Source organism: Podarcis erhardii, assembly GCF_964252035.2.
Source record: "Podarcis erhardii genome assembly, chromosome: 14".
NCBI lineage: Eukaryota > Metazoa > Chordata > Lepidosauria > Squamata > Lacertidae > Podarcis > Podarcis erhardii.
The window spans coordinates 4,155,377-4,173,021 of record NC_138503.1 but is presented as its reverse complement, the minus strand read 5'-3'; positions in this window follow the sequence as shown (position 1 = coordinate 4,173,021).

Below are 17,645 nucleotides of genomic sequence, written 5' to 3'. Positions count from 1 at the left end.
GACGTTTTCTGCCCCCCCTGCACTTCCCTTCATGCCAAAGGGGGGCTTCCACAAAAGACTCTCCCACTGGACAATAGCCCAGTGAAGCATCTCAGAGCACTGCACTTCCTTACTCAGTGTATATATAGTTTAACTGCCCCCACAGGATGCAGTAATGGCCACGAACTTGGATGGCTTTAAAGGAAGATTGGACAAATCCAACCCCCCCCCCCCCCCGTTTAGGAGTTCCTAAACTACTGGTACAGGAGCTCAAGAGTGGGTTGTAACAGTCATGCAGTCAGAGCACTTCAAGCACATTTCATTACATTCTAGTACACAACTTTCAGATCTTTTCTGATGTGCTAGTATTTTTCCACTGTACACGCACAGTTAAAGGCTTCTTGGTGAAAAATAAATAAATAAAAATAACCCCAAATTTAGCAATGAGTTTTGTTGGGCATTCTGGCCCAGAAGGGTCCAGAAGGCCCAGAAGGCTCTCTCCTCCCCAGAAGAGTTTGGGGAAGGGCTGATCTATTGACTCCCAGCCTCCACCTTAGGCAGGGCAGACTTGCCCAATAACATCAGCGTTGGCAACTTGTTAGTCAGATTCCTGCAAAGTCGTTTTCCTATGCAGATTAGCTTACTTTAATAAAAGTGGCCCTAGTTTAACCCAACTTACCATGCTATTTCTGGCCTTTCCCCAATAGTGAAACACTGCCATAAAGATAGGGCCAGCCCAAGTCATTTTGGCACCTGAGGAGAATCACAAAATGGCGCCTCCCTCCCTGCCAGGGCAGAAGGAGTGAATGAAGCTCTACGTCGGGAACAAGAGAGTATAAAAATCTATATGGATCTGCTGCCCCTGTGGGTCCTGCCACCTGAGGCAGTTGCCTTACCTTGCCCCATGGGTGGGCCGGCACTGCATAAAGAGAAGCATCATATTATCTGAATGACTAAGCCACAAACTATTTGCTGTGAATGTCATGGAGCTCCCTCCACACCTGCTTTCATGGCTTGCTGTTCCCAGTGAATGGAGAGAGATACCCTCCCTTCTTTTTAGTTGGTAGAGCATGAGATTCTTAATCTCAGGGTCACCTTGGGAAAAAAAGATTCCTGCATTGCAGGCGGTTGGACTAGATGACCCTCATGGTCCCTTCCAACTCTATGATTCTCCATTTGGCGCTTGGGATGCTGCTGTTACTGTGATCTACACACCAAGGACTCTAGGAGGTGTAGTTTTTCCCAGATTCAAAACTGCATTCCCCAGGTTTCCTGACACCTGGCCAGCAACTACAGCCGTGTGCCAGGAGGGAGACCAGCCAGAGGAGGAAGGGGCCCACAGAAGTAGACAGATAGGTGGGTGGGTGGGTGTCAGGGAGGCAAGGAGAAGGACTTTGAGGGCAGCATTTGGTCACTTTGCATCTAAGGTTAGCATTAGGAGCTGCAAGAACTTTATGTTTCCAAGCCAGGAACCATGAAAACCTGGCAACAACACTCACCTTGAACTTGCTCAGTCCCTTGCGCTGCCTCCACTGATGTGAAATGAGCTTCTAGACAGAGCAGCTCTTTGTGGATTGGGCCCACACAAGATTAATGTACTTTCAGGGAAGAAACCGGCAAGTTGTTTTTTTTTTAAAAAAAAATCCTTGACGATTTACAGTGTGATGTCAGTTGGTATGAAAATAAACACTAAATTCCATTCCCTCTTGTAAATCTCAGCTCCAGTGGAATAGCTATTGCGGGTGACATTTTTCACATTTTAATTGGGCTTTTGCTGATTTTATCAGAATTTCTGCTGATCGAAGCAAATTGGCTTATTTATTTATCTGTTTCCCCTTCGCAACAAAGCTGCTAACTGTTCAAACTCAAGTTTAATGTGCCGTAATGGATTTTAAATCTCCTCCTGGATGAGATGTTCCCATCCCTAACACCTCATTTTGTAACATTTTAAATAATTGCTTTCTCTCACCACCTAGCACCACACCATCAAGTATTATTATTATTATTATTATTATTATTATTATTATTATTAAAATTTGAATACTGACCTATACCTGCAGGTCTCTAGTAGTTCACATGTGATATCTTACATTTTGGAAACCCATCATCGGGAATCTTTTTTCCTCTAATACAGGGCTGGGGAGCCTGTGGTCCTTCGGATGTTGTTAGACTTTAGCTCCCATCAGCCCCAGCCAGCTGAACCAATGGTCAGGGATGATGGGAGCTGTAGTCCAGAAACATCAACAGCCGCGTGTTTGAACACATCCAGCTTGTGACCACTAGAGCAGCATCTGGGAACCTGAGTTTTTTCAGTGGATAAGAGATGGTGGAGGAGTTAACCCTTCCCCCTCCTATTATTGTCCCCAAGTAACTGTCCTGATGACCCCAGGAGCAGCCAAGACACAAGCCAAATTCGCACCATAAGCTGAAAGTGCTATGATACCACTTTAAACAGCCATGGCTTCCCCCAAAGAATTCTGGGAGCTGTAGTTCCTTGGGGGTGTTGAGAAGTGTTAGGAGACTCCTCATTCCCCCTCACAGAGCTGCAATTCTCAGAGCTCCCTGTGAAGAGAGATTGATTGTTAAACCACTCTTAGGATTATAGTTCTGGGAGGGGAACAGGGATTGCCTAACATCTCTCTGCAAACACCACCTCCCAGAATTCTTTGGGGGAAGCCATGGCTGTTTAACGTGGTATCATAGCACTTTCAGTGTATGAATGTGGCTATTGAATCAAAGGCTGCAGAGTTACCAACTGAGGAGCCAGACCAGGAGCTTGATACCTGTGACCAACCTGAGGCTAGCAGGCAGAAGCCCACTGAACAGAACCCCACAGGGACTATCCAAGCAGAACGGCAGAAAGTTGCCCCTCTAAGGACTGGGGTTCTCAAAAAAGAGGTGAACCTGTAGGAATAGATTAAGACACCAGGAGAGGATATATTATTTTTATATTATCCTTCCTTGCTAACATGAGTGAGATCAGCAGAATACCATCCTTTGCAGCTTTAAACTTGGAAGCCAAGACAAGGCTGATGTAACCTTCTGGAAACAATGCCTAAATTTCCTCCTGCCCAGATAATATGTTTGGGTGACTCCGTTCCCTGCCCCCCCCCCCATTTCCCCAATTATTTGCAGCAATTTGACAGTAGTCTAAGTTCTCAGATTTCCAGTCTGGTCCTTTCTGAGTGCCCTATTGAGCATGGAGAGAGAGAGAGAGAGAGAGAGAGAGAGAGAGAGAGATCAGTGTCTTTGAATCAGCCTGTACCTGCTTGGCTTTGTGCTTGTGATAAATACCTTAATTGTTAGTTTATTATAGCAACTCACAGAATGCAAAGTGTTTATGCTGCTTACACTTCAGTGGCTTTAGTTTAATTGGCTCCTTTATGTTATTTATCTATATACACTTATAGATAAATCATACAATATTAATGGTCCATTTTATGCCATTATGTTTCCCCCCCTCCCCTTTAAAATGTAATTGTAGCAGTTCATAAATCCACATAGTTAAGGCTTTAAAAAGAACAAGGAAAAGTTCAAACAGAGGAAGTCTAGAAACAACAATTGGTGAACATTTTGTTACAATTTAGGCTTGAGGGTCTAAAGCTTTACTCCTATACTTTCAATGAAGTCCCATTGAATTGAACAGATGTGCAGAGATGTGCAGAGACTTAGCACTGTAAGGCTGCAATCCTAAACACAATTACTAGGATGTCTAAATCCCATTGGATGCAGTGAGACACACTTCTGAGTGAGCATATCTAGGAAGTTTTTGCCTAGCAAATAAGAGCAAAATGCAATAAAAAATTCAGTAGTCTGAAGTCCCAGGTGGCATTCCTAGACATGCCAATGGGGGGGGGGGTAAGCCCAACTGAATGCAGTTCCTAATAAACATATATAGAGATAAAATTATGTTGCCAGTGCAATGGGTCTGCACAGTGGATCAGCCCCAGGGAAGGAGAAGGGGCTCCAAGGGTCTTCTAGCCCAACTCCCTACAATGCAGGAATCACAGCTAAATAATCACAAACCGATGTGAAAATGTGGAAAACTGGATTTAAGAATGGAAAAATGAGAAAGAAGAAGAGTTTGGATTTCATATCCCGCTTTATCACTACCCTAAGGAGTCTCAAAGCGGCTAACAATCTCCTTTTCCTTCCTTCCCCACCACAAACACTCTGTGAGGTGAGTGGGGCTGAGAGACTTCAGAGAAGCGTGACTGGCCCAAGGTCACCCAGCAGCTGCATGTGGAGGAGCGGGGAAGCGAACCCGGTTCCCCAGATTACGAGACTACCGCTCTTAACCACTACACCTATAAAGCCTTAAATGGCTCAGGACCCTATTACCTCAAGGACCGCCTCTCCCCATATGAACCGAACTGGACCCTGAGATCATCTTCTGAGGCCCAGAGGGGGGCAGCACGAGAATGGGGTCTTTTCTGTAGTGTCTCCCCATTTGTGGAATGCTCTCCCCATTCAGCCTTCGGCTGATTAAACAATCTATGATCTTTTAAAGTTGTTTATGGGGGGATTTTTGTTTTTTTAAAATGTTTTGTTATTATGTTATGTATTTTGTTTCTTCATTTTCTATTTGCATGTTGTAAATCACCCTGTGATCTTCAGATTATCACAGTATATAAATATAATAAAAAATAAAATAAAATAACCGGTCTTGGTCTGGTCAGTGCAATGGATGGGAACCAGGTGTGCACGTCATTGGGTACCACAACAGAAGCAAGGCAGGTTATAAATGTAAATAAATAAATGATTAAAAATGTGAATATTAATTCGGCTAAATAATTTTTCCTGGAAATATTTCTGCCCTTATAAAATTGTTGAAAATGTTCAATGCAGCCCTGGATTTAACAAGGTAGCTTTAAAAAAAAGATTAAAGAGAGAATATACTGAAGACATCATGTGCCACTGACAGTGAATTCAAAGTTTTTGCAATAAGAGGTTTTGGTGGAAGTATTCCTACAAAGATATATGATGTCATTATCATTGACCTTTATGTTTATGGGAAGCAAGAAAAATATTGGTGGCCTGTTGCTTGCATACAGTTATATATTTCACCTGAAACATTTTACTTCTCTTCAAGATACACTGAAATTTGATCTTTACGGCTGCTGTTGAGCTGTTCTGCCATTCCCCTGGAATGATACCAATCAAAAATATTTCCTACAGGGATTATGTAAGAAGAAACTACTTTTAGAGAAAAAAGAGAAAGTCCTCCTGGTTTGCCTGTTCTGAGAGTATATTGCTGTTCATTTTATCACCCAGCAAAATAGATGTCTGTGTGATTTGTGGGGTAAGTCAAGTTTCATATGGAATGTTCTCTGTACTGAGCTTTGTGGTCTGTTGGGGCTTAGTAGCTTTAGGAAACCTATGAATATTCATTCTCTTTTTTTCCCTGGGTGAAAAGTAAAATAACCAGTAATTAGTATAATATTTAATACTCCTGTTCAAAATAAATAAATCTTTTGTGCTTAAAAAAATCTAATTATTATAATGTAACAACGTCTGCGTGTGTAACTGAAATTGAATGTGCTGTTTTGAAAATGCTTTTAAGCCCTCATTTACATCTTTCCAGTTTAGTTAATTATTCCTGTTGTATGCATAAAACGGAACTCTCAATTGTGCTTGCATATATTATTCATTTCACCACCTATCTTCCAAGTTTAACTGAATCTAATATTTTAATTTTGCATTATTAGTGGACTGGTGAGTGATTCAACTACTTGATTCCAACTATATTTGCCTACATTTGTGTTCCTAGCTTTCCCCAACTATCTCTGTGCTGATTCAAAACTATATTTTGATGTTTGGTTATAATCAGCCTGTTTTACTGCAAAACAGAGACTGCAAATTATCCCAGATATTTTCTGGACTAATTTGTAGGGGACCAGATGTAGAGCAAAAGGTTACAGAGCTTATCTTAATGAAACTCAGTTTTGGCTATCCTAGAAATTCATTAGATGTTTCCGTTGAAGAAAAACCTCATAGCCGACAGAGGCAATTTAGAAATTCATTTACACACTCTCACACCTCCCGAGATAGATTTTAGCTTCTCCCGAAATCTTACTGACAGTTCACCTACAAATCTTTATAGCACAGCCTTGATCAACCAGGTTCCCACCAGCTATTGTTCGACTACAAGTCCCATCATTCTTGACCATTGGCCATACTGCCTGGGGTTGATGCAGCTAGAGTACAGCAAAATTTGGGGTGTACCAGGTTGGGAAGGGTGGCTCAATCAACATAATCCTTGTGCATTCACTTGGAAATAAATCCCATTGTGTTCACTAGGGCCTTCTTTCAATTAAAAGGACATAGAATTTTGGTTCCGCATTAGCTCTAGATTCCTATTTGAGTTTATATTTGGCCAGTCTACTTACAAGCCCCATTCCAAATCTTTGTGTTTTTCATTATAACTCAGAATATGCAAGACCAACCTTAAAGTAAAACCAGAAGCTTGAACATTTTCTTGAAAAGCAATTGGCAAGGAGTTTAGGTCTCTGAGAGGCAGAGACGATGGTTCCTGTAGGTTCCAGAAAGAATGTAAGATGACCTTGCTGGATCAGGGCTGCCTCTGACTATCCACTTTTAAAGCCATCCAAAATGGTGGCCATCACTCTTGTGGGAGTGAGTTCCATAGTTTAACTCTGTACTGTGTTAAGAAGTACTTTCTTTTATTTGTCCTGAATCTTCCATCCTTCAGCTTCACTGGATGTTCATGAGTTCTAGTGTCATGAAAGAGGAAGGGAACATGTTCTGTATCCACGTCATGCCATATATCTTGCTCACCTTTTCCACAGTTGGGATGCTTATAGTGGAGAAGACCTTCTCATGCATCTCTACATAACATACAAAGCCCATAGGAGGTGGGACATGGAGGAGAGTCCTCCTGCCCAGCAGAACAGAATTCCCAGGCAGAAGTGTTTTCCAGAAGCGCTTCCCCAAGCATTGAGGTCCCAAGTAATTCAGGGCTCCAAATATCATTACTAACACCTCAACATTGGACTGGAAATGCATTGGCAGCTGTGCAGTTCTTCTAGGCTTGGTGTTTTGTGGTTGCTGCACATTTGTTCCTGACAGCAATATAACTTGCCATATTCTGCACTAGCTCCAGTTTATGTGTCGCCTTGTAGACTGCATCACAGTAGTCAACCCTAAAAGCTACCGAGGCATGGTTCATGGAGACATTGTCACCCACTGCACCCTGACTGTTCCTCAATTTCTTTGCACTGTTCTGCTAATACTGAGGGTTCTGTTTTTATTTTTAAATGTTAGAGAAACATACTTCCACAAATACATTAATAATTAATAAAATTCTCTGGGGCAGGAGTTTGTCATGTTTGCTTTTTAAAAATCTTTATGCATGCTTACAATGGTGCATAAATTAGTATCAGTAGTAATGGCATCATTTGTAGTAGTAATAGCTTCATAACTGGTTATGTGTTAGGAGATGCAAGATACATGCAACAGATTCGATGATTCAGTGTGGCCTCTGCTGTTGTCAAGACTGCCTATCCCTCACACACAAAATCCCTATGCCGTCATTGGCTCAATAATTCTCAAACTGAGAACTGCCAGAGCAAGGCAAGAAACATATTCATTTGTTTATTTATTTAAGGCAGTTTTATACCACTCAGCTAAGGAAAGCTCCCAGAGCAGCTTATAAAAGTCAAAGATCACGTAGGCTTGACATGACACAAAAGGAAAATGGTTTGGGAGGCAGAAGGGGGGGGGAGAGAAAAGTTAGTGCCAATGTATCAATGATCATCATCGTTAGGAATTAATTATAGCAATCATTAGGAATTAATTAATGAAACAGCCTTCTGGATCAGGCAAAAGCCCATCTAGTCCAGCACCCTGTTCTCACAGTTGCCAACCAGATGCCCCAATGGGAAACCCGCAAGCAGAATGCGAGAACAGAACATCCTTCTTTCCTGTGTTTTCCAGCAACTGCTCCATATTTGGGAGTGTTGCTCCTCCAGCTGTGGAGGGAGAGACAGCCATCCTGGCTAGGAGCCATCAAGAGCCCTTTCCTCCATGAAATGCGCTCCCAAATATATGTTTTCTGGTGCCCTCATTGGAAAGAGCCATCTGATTTGGTATCTTCATGTAAGTAACACAATGTGCCAGAAATATATATTCCAGGGAGAAAAGAGAACCCATAGGAGTAAATATATATTATAAAATTATCGCCTCCCCCCGCTTTTTCCATCCCTGTTTCTCTCTTCAATGCCCTGAGCCTGTCACACAGAGACTTATCAGGCACATTGTTCTTAAAAAAAATCATGGAGGCACTTGATACGGCACAGAACAAATGCTTCTGGGGATCAATTTGCTTTCTGGCATGATCTCGGTCTTCCTGGAGCTTCTTCCTCCACATACCCCCAGGTGGAACAGTGACAAGGTAATGTAGTTATTGATCTGTGGATATACTGTAGATCAACGTCAATGGTTGCATAAAATGTGTCAAAATTTGCACATCAAGGGCACCAGTGACTTCTAGGTAAAAAAAAAATCAAGCGGGGGGGGGGAGGTAAATCACAAAAAGAGCAATTTAAACAAACTCAGCAATAACTGGAATTGCCGGAGGCACAAGTTACCTGTTGGCATTTCAACCGTAAAATGCTTTCCGGGGCTTTGAAACAGTGGCTATGGTAGCAAAAACACTGGGAACATTTCCTCCTCTCCTGCTGTGCCACCCTTTGGACTGGAGCATCAGTAGCTGCTGTGGTGTCCTCCAGGTGTGGTGGACCAGCTCCCATCAGCCAGCATGGCTCAGCTATGCTCTGCTTCCACGGTCAGAGGCTGTAATGCTTCTGAATATCAGTTGCTAGAAGCCACAGAAGGGGAGAGGGCTCTTGCATTAGGGTTCTGCTTATGGGTTTCCCCCAGGTCAGCCACTGTGAGAACAAGATGCAGTAGGCTCTTCTGATGGTCCTATGGTCAGGGATGCTTGGAATTCATGGAATCGTGGAATTGTAGAGTTGGAAGGGACCACAAGGGTCATCTAGTCCAACCCCCTGCAATGCAGGAACCTTTCGTCCAATGTGGGGCTCAGACCCACGACCCTGAGGTTGAGAGTCTCATGCTCCACTGACTGATATATTGCTGTCAGCCAAAATTTCAAGGGCACCACTTTGGCTATGCCTGGGCTGGTGGGTACCATTATGTCAAAAGCATCCATGATAACCTCCTAATAGAAACCATGTGGACCAGATAAGCAGTTACATATCCAGGATTTGGGGCAGGGGCTTTTGTAAGATGTCCACCATGGGGGCAGGTCTCCCTTATTGGGTCTGTCTCCTCTTCACCACTGTCCATTCGCCTGCTTCTCTCTCTGGACCCAATCTGCACAAGAATTGCAAAGAAAGAGGATGATGCCACTGCTGCACCTTCTCTCCTTTGTCATGGCTTGGATGCTCAGAGAGATTTCATTCATTTATTCATTCATTCATTGGACTTATACTCCACCTTATTCTCCAAAGAGCTCAAGGTGGTTTATGTGATTCCGTCTCCTCATTTAACTGCCACAACAACCCTATAAGGTAGTGTAATGGTTGTGTGGGGTTACTTGTGCGTAAATTGCCTTAGGTTTAGTTAGATTGCTTGCCCAACCATGCTTAGGGTCAGAGCTTGCCCTCCGTGACCTGTTAGTCACTTGCAGAATCCGTCAGTGGGCGTTTCTTGAACCTCTTCCAGCATAAAAGCTGTTTGACGCCAAGTCTCCTCCTATGTTCCCTGCACGGAACGCGTCTGCGCAAGTAAGGGGAAGGCAGGGGCGTGCCAGCGCTCTCTCCACTAGATTCGGGTGAAGGGTCTTGGAGCCCTGTCACCAATTCCTCCATCTCCCTCTCTTCTCTATTGGTGTTACGCTGAATTCCTTCCCCCCTGCTGGTCCCCTCTCCGACATCGCTCTGGAGCCCTGCCTCCGCCTCTTGCTCTGATGTCAGTTCCCTGACAGGTAGGTTAGGCAGGGCCGTAGCTAGGGGGTGGCAAGGTGGGCCCTGGCCAGGGGCGCAGATGAGGGCGCCCCGCAAAATTGGCTTTAAAATATTCCATAAATATGTCTATAAATAAAAATATTGATTTTTGCCTCAAAAGGAAAGGTTTTTAATAGAGGGTAAATTGAATGGGGAGAGGGGGCGGGGTTGGAGGAGAGGCGGGAAGAAGAGTTACTTTGTCCATGGCGAGGGGACGCAATCTGGACGGTTCTGCCAGGGGCGCAAGATCACCAGCTACGGCTCTGGGTTAGGCTGAGTGGTAGCGACTGCCCCAAGGTCACACCCCGTGAGCTTCATGGCTGAATGGGGATTGGATCCCCAGTCTCCCAGGTCCTAGTCCAACACTCTAACTACTACACCACCCTGCCTCTAATATCTGATAACGCAAGGGGACAACAAGATAGCAAGGGAACAGAGAGTGCCTGCAAGAAGGAGCAACAGAAGAGTAAAGAAGCCATGGCAAAAACCAGTGGAATCATAACAGTTGAGCTCTAGGCAGAAGGAAAGGAACTAAGGCTGCAATCCCAACCCCATTTACCTGGGAATAAGCTCCACTGAATTCAATAGGACAGACATGATTAGGATTGCACCATAAAGCTGTTATTTCGTACTCACTTAACTGGAAGTGCCCTTGAAATCAGTGGGACTGAGTTCTGAATAGACATGTGCAAGAGTTTGCTGTTCCAATACATCAGATGAAATAATGCAATTTTCAGTGCCAACTTAGCAGTGGGCAATGAGGGATCCAGTCAAAGCCCTGCAAGAAGTGCACCTCATAATCTGGGTGCTACAGCTGAAAATATGTTTCCCAGGTCCCCACCATCCAAGTCTCTGATTGGAGGACGGCAATGAGAAGAAAAGTGGGTGGAGCAACAGACCTTTGTTCAGAAGGCTACATTCTAGACATGTCAACACACATCCAGGCGAGCAAGACACCTTATTCCAGCCAGGCAAGTCTATTTGAGGATGGTGCAGAGCAGGGCTGGTGAGGGGGGTGGCCTGAGGACAGGCATTGCTTCCTTGGCTGTTTGGTTGGAGGGGCTGGCCCTTTGGAGATGTGGCATTGTCTGCTTCTGCTGTGTGGGGCAGGAGTTTTGCCTGTTGTATTTAAGGGGGTTCTGAGAATTGCCTCTTGGTTCTTCTGTGAAATGGGTACTGTGTGGTGTCCATGGCAGTTTCTTAGATTTCCAAATGTTCCCAGAGAGGTTGGGGACCCCTGGCACAGTGAGAGTTCCAGGGGTTGGTTAGAGAGGCCTGACGTTCCATGCCACACTGTCTTAGAGAGTGGTCCCAATTCTGCATCACAGTGCTGCACTGGGAGTCATGGAAACAGGGCTCTGCAAGACACTAATTACAGTGTTTTATAAATGGGGAAGCAGGAAGCCTATATAGATATAGATATGTAGTATATGAATATATTTGAACAACAGAGGCTCAAAGCACACAAAGGGAATTGCCAGTGCACCAGATTCATAAATTGCAGTCCAACGCAAAACTAACAGACCCACTAAAGGAGTTGCATTTAAGAAAGACCCTCCCCATGGGTTACTCTCAGGAGAAAGGTCTTCCTTATGCACTGCCAAACTACTGAAAGCCTGTTTTGGGTTTTTTGCTGACACAAGGCCTACTGCAGACTGGGCTGCTGTCAACAGAGGCAAATCTCAATGCTACAAATTAGCCGGATTCTTAACTTGGCTCAAAATATCAGGCTTGTATTTTTTAAAGGAAAAGAAAATGAGAGGAGGGAGGTGGGGTAGAGGGGGATCTGGCTAAGGGGGACCTATTTGCAAAGCACATTCTTAATGGTTTAAGCCAGGTCCCAAAAGTCATCTATTTCAATTATTTGTTTAAAGGTGCCTGCAATTAAGAGTACAAAACAAGGCTTTGGAATGCTAAGTCAGACAATTAAAATGTTTCATGACTGCATGGGGGGGGGGCTGAATTAGCACTTTAAACACACCAGACCCCCTTCTCTCTCCTTCTAATCTCCATTCTCTTTCATTGGTATATAATTCCTCCTATCCCCCATTCTCCTTAAAGAATAAATGGAAAAAAGAGCCCAGTTCATCCTCTGCAGGACTGAATCACCCTAACTTCAACCTGTACATTTGAATGTCTTTAGCTTCTGCAGAGAGACCTCCTCCTTTGCCTCATAATGACCCAGGTGCACAAAATTTTTCTGCCACTAGCCTGATTTTAAAGGGGGGGGGCATAAATCACTTTAAGTGTCTCCGCTTCCCCCCACCGCCACTCCTAAACCCCTTTCTCTTTCCCTTTGAAGAGGCAAGCTCATGTTAGCCTCTGATTTGTGGTCTCTTGAAGTGCAAGCCTCCCTGCTTGGGAAGGCAGCAGCCACCGTGTGTGGAGCACTGATGCAGTAGCTTCGTAATTGGCCTTCTGTGGGCGCTGGTGTGATGGCTCTTGGCAGCTTTAAGATCCCAGCTGTTTTTAGTGGGAAAGAGGCCTTCATTCTTGTTAACCATGGAAAAACATACTTAAAGCTCCAACCTTCTTTCAAGAGAGCAGTGCGGCTCAGTTTCACTTTTAGAGAGAGGAAGAGAGCCTATGTGTGTATGGAAGACACACTGCTGCTCTTTGAACCTAGTCGCTTGGCATTTAGAGGAAGAACTCAGTGGAGTTCTGTATCTTTTGCTCTGCATTGCTTGTTGCATGACAATTTGCCAGATGAATTCTTTTAATGGGTTTCCTTCCCAAATCAGGCCTTTACTTCAGCCAGTTTTTGAAGCATTCCCTTACCATGTAGTTATTTTGTTTTAAATGAGGGGGGCGAGAATATGATCCAGGAAGTCTCCTATCACACTTTGTTTGCTTTTGATCAGAGGATCACCACAGCTAGCTGGGTTTTCATGATGGCTTCAAATTGCAATTGCAACCGGTGACTGGAAGTGCAAATATCACTATGACAAAATTAAACAAACTGAAAATACCCAAGGTACTTAACAGGAAGGCTGAGCTTTGAGCCTGAGCTGTTGTGGCTCTGGACAATGCCAAAGCCCACTTGGGGGTGGGGGTCAGAGTTGCATTGTCTGCTCAGTCTGTTCAGGTTTTGTTTCAACTGTATTGGGACTGCAATGTTTAATCCAAGGATGGGAGCCACAGGTCTCTCCAGAGGTTGTTGGATTCCAATCTCCATCAGCCTCAGCCAGCATGGCTAATGGTTAGGGATGATGGGGGTTGGATTCCAGCAACCTCCAGAGGCCAACAGGTCAGACACTTTTGGGTTTAATCGCTAATTTGGTTGAATTTAATTATATTTAAACTTTTAACCAACTGAAAACCGGTCCCTGAGCAGACTTTTTAAAACAACAATAACAGAGCAATCCTTTGTGGGGATGGGAAGGAATGGCATGAAGGAACAGCCACAGCTCTACTGACTTCCCCAGCCAGGATAGAAGGTGTGTTAGCTCTGTTTTCTATTTTGATAGATGAATTTTGATACAATATAGTCTTATAAAAATATTGTCAGTATATTATTAGTCAATGTGTTGCTTGTTGTTGTTCAGAGTGGCATAGCTGATGACCTAAGGGTCAGCCCCCAGGAGATCTATGTGGCCTTAAAATAATAACATTTGAATCTGTTTCCTCCAAGGATCCCAGGATATTATAGACCTTTTGTCCTCACAGCAACTCAGTTAGGCTAGGATGATAGACCTGTTGTGATGTGCATAGAAACCAGGAGATGACATATTAGCTAGGAATTATTCTTCCTTACTCACATTTGAGAGTTCAGCAGAGTCCACCCCTTGCAGCAAAATGAAAGGAAGCTGTTGATAAGCTAGCTTTAGCCTTTTAGTTTAAGTAATCCAGGATGCTTTAACGCAGAGAGGACTCACCTGGTTATTTCCCCCTTTTCTCCCTTTAAAAACAATAATCACGCAAAGCAGTCTTCTTATAAGTGAAGAAAAATTTACTCAGTATCACAATAGCAGTCTTGAGGCAGACTTAAAAGTAGTTACAGACATACACTGTAGTTTAGATAAAAATGGAGGCTGCTATGTCTCAGACTCAGCACATGGGCATACGTCCCTAGTTACAGATGAGGCAGGGAAGAGAAGAGATGAGAGAGAGATCAGCTGTCAGCCAGCAGAGAGAGAACAAGCCCGGAGGCAACCAGCTTCTATAGGCTGGGCCCCTTCTACCTGGCTGGCTGGACACAGTGGGTGTGGCTCCCCAGGTGAGATCAAACTTCCTCTCTGTGTGCCATTCTAGCAAACACGTATTGTTGGCTTGACTTCATTGTAAATATCCCACAAGATTACTGGTCCACGATCACCTGGAATGTTGTGTGGCTAAATAGGGATTTGAACCTGGTTCCTGTATAACCATTCTAAGCACAACACTCTGACAGCTATACTCAGAGTTTGCCAGTAAAACACCTGACATCTGGCATCCCTAGTGCCACATTGCTTTTAAAATATCAAGTGAGCCTGTGGCAGGAAACTGCTCTCCTGTCCTCTACAGTTCATGCACTTGGCAACCCCTCTCTTCTCAAACATCCTTGATGATGGAGACACCAGAATAGGCACCAGTTTATGAGAGAGAAGCCTAATGAAATTCAATTATGTTTATATCATCAGCTCAAACTCCTGGAAAATGACAGACAATAAATTATCCCACCCTCTGGTTTTTATGTGGCTTTACCATTTTGGGACTTACTCACTCATTCGTTTTATGAGAGTTAGCAACCCTGGTGGTTCCCTCAGAGATGGAAGGAAGGTGCTTGGGGGGGAGGGAGGGAAGGCTAGAAAGTTTTTTTGGGAGATGCTGGGAGAGGCAGCTATGAGGAGGAGGAGGGAAATAAGAGGAGGGAGAAAAAAGAAGGAGAAGGAGAAGCAAGCCCAATCATACAAATGTATGCTCTCTCCATGAAATAATAATAATAATAATAATAATAATAATAATAATAATAATAATTATAATTATACCCCACACATCTGGCTGGGTTTCCTCAGCTGCTCTGGGCGGCTTACAGCATATAGGAAATTAGGAGAATGATGCTGAATCAATGCAACAGGGAGCTGAGAGAACTAACTTGTTACATGTCCTCTAGGTGAGGCCACTGAATGAATCCAAGAAGGGAGTCAATAAACTGGAACATATGCCATTGGGTTTGACATTTACTAAGGTAGACCTATTCACAGTGAAAATTTCTCTGTTAACTTTGCAAAGAAGCAGCAGCAGCAGCAGCAGCAGCAGCAGCAGCAGCAGCCCCCAAACCCATACCAAACTTTTCCTGCATCGTACATATTAGGGGTGATCACTTCGACCATATCACTTGGCTTTATCTCTGAAGTGTAAATAGTTTTAATGAATATTGTTCTTGCACATGAGGGTAAACCAAGTAGGATGCCAAAGCAGCTTGTAATTTTGGGCTGACATGGTTGTTCGTTGCACCATCCTCAAGAGGCCTTCATTTCTTGGGTCCTAAATAACAATAATGCCCAAATTATATGCTTCAGAGGTGCCTCTTAGCATTTGGCTGTTGGGTGGCAAAATGGCAGTGGAATGCCTAGACTTGTGCTTTGGCCAATGGAGAAGATTAAAGCCCTTCTTCTCCCCCCCTGCCACACCTCCCCCAAATCACTGCAGCAATTTCCTCTCCAATTGTATGTCATTTACAGCCCGGGAGAAGTCATTGAAGCCAGCAGCCATTTGTGATGCAGAGAAGCATTTATGGTCAGTTTTTACTGTTGCTCATCTTCCTTCTGCAGCTGCTTTGGCCATGTTCCTTTCCTAGGGATGAAAGGGTGGGCAAATTGCCTACACTACCTACACCTGCATTGCCTACTGAAGACGTTTTAACATGGGCACTTTTGCAGATTAGTGCTGGAAAGCCTCAATGTGAAACTCAGACATGATCACAATAATGTGATAGGTTAGCAGTGGGACTCTGCTTGGGTGTGGGCAAAGGCAGGTACCCAACAACACTGACCTCTGGAGCTGACGCAGATGCAAGGTCTGACTGACTTCCATCCTGCTCCAGCTGCAGCTGTGTTCACAGCCAACTCACTCCTCTTTCCATCCTTCCAGAACTCTGCAAACATTAGCTGATTGACTCAAAGGAGATGAAAGACTGGTTAACCAGGGAGAGGATGAGTCACTTTTGCTTACCACCTGTTGCTGATCTTACTGCTTGCAGACCAGGTAGGTAAACACGGAGGTGGCAGCACTAAGGAACCTTCTGTTACCCTGCTATTTTGCTGCCTGAGGCAAAGGATAGATGGCGCCCATTCCACATACAGAAGCCTAATGAACTGGCACCAAAATTTTACTTCAACCCTGGGGACCAGACAGCTTCCTCCCCTTCACCTCAGGAGGTGCAGAGGTCTCCAGCACCCCTGCCCACTCCCCCCCCCCAGCTTCCACCTTCTGAGGCAGTTGTCTCAATCTGCAGGGCCAGCCCTGATTTGTTAAGGCATGGCTTCCTGAACCTGTCTGGGCAACCACAAGGCAATATACAATTTAAATCAATTTAAAATTTTAAAAAATAAAAAGGTATGGAAACCCAGACTTTTGAAAATGACCTCAAATGTCATCTAGTGCAACTCTCTGGTGATAACTGAAGTCCAGGACTACAGTATTCCTGATGGATCGAGCCTCCACGGAAAAACATTCACAATCTGAAAGAGTCTGCTGTTGAACAGCTTGTACTGTCAATAAGCTACCGGTATTCTAACGTTCAGTCAAAACCGCTTGTCCTTGGTTTGGCTCCTACCCTCTGGAGTAGTACAAAACAAATTTGTCCCATCACCTCTGTGACAGCCCTTCAAATATGTGATGTCAGCTACCCCATCACTTCTTACGTGTCTCCTTTTTCCAGGCGAAAGACGCCCCAGCGCCTTCAAGCACACTATTCTCCATTGGAGAACTACAGAGGGGTTAATGGCAGACTTTTCTGATTCCAGGCAGTTGGTCTTACATTTCAGTCTCTCCCACTGGGACTTATTTATTTATTTAGAAAATTACTTTTAAATCATACCTTTATCCAAGTATGGATTCCAGAACAGTTTACATTTTAAAAAATCAGATATCAATAGAATATGAAAACAAACAATAAAAATCAAATTGGCATAATAATATATGAGAAGCTATAAATCAAAACTATAAAATCTGCCTTCTCCAGGGCTCAGAGAGATTCCAGTCTGATACCCAGGAGAGCTGCTGCCAGCCAGTGCTGTAAGTACTGAGCAAGATGGTTCAATGCTCTGTCTTAGCATATAGTAGTGTAGTTCTCTTCCATGGCCAGTGTGGAAGGAAATCAAGCAGACTGGAGGAGCAGGGATGGAGAGATCCATGCCTCCTTCAGCAGCTGGCTCACTTGTCGGTGTGAAATTCCTCATCACCTGGCAGGTTGCTACATACAAGGCTAATGAGAACACATGAAGAGCTCTGCTGGATCAGGCTGGGTCGCTTCTAGTACAGCACCCTCTTCTCACAGTGGCCAAGCAGATGCTCATTATGGGAAGCCCACAAGCAAGACCTGAGTGCAAGAACACTCTCCCCACTGAAGATTCCCAGCAACTGGGACTCAGAGACATATTGCCTCTTATGGTGGACAAAGAACATGACTATCATGGCTAGAAGCAGTTGGTAGTCTTACCTTTGTCTAAACTCCTTCAACTTCATCTAAACTCC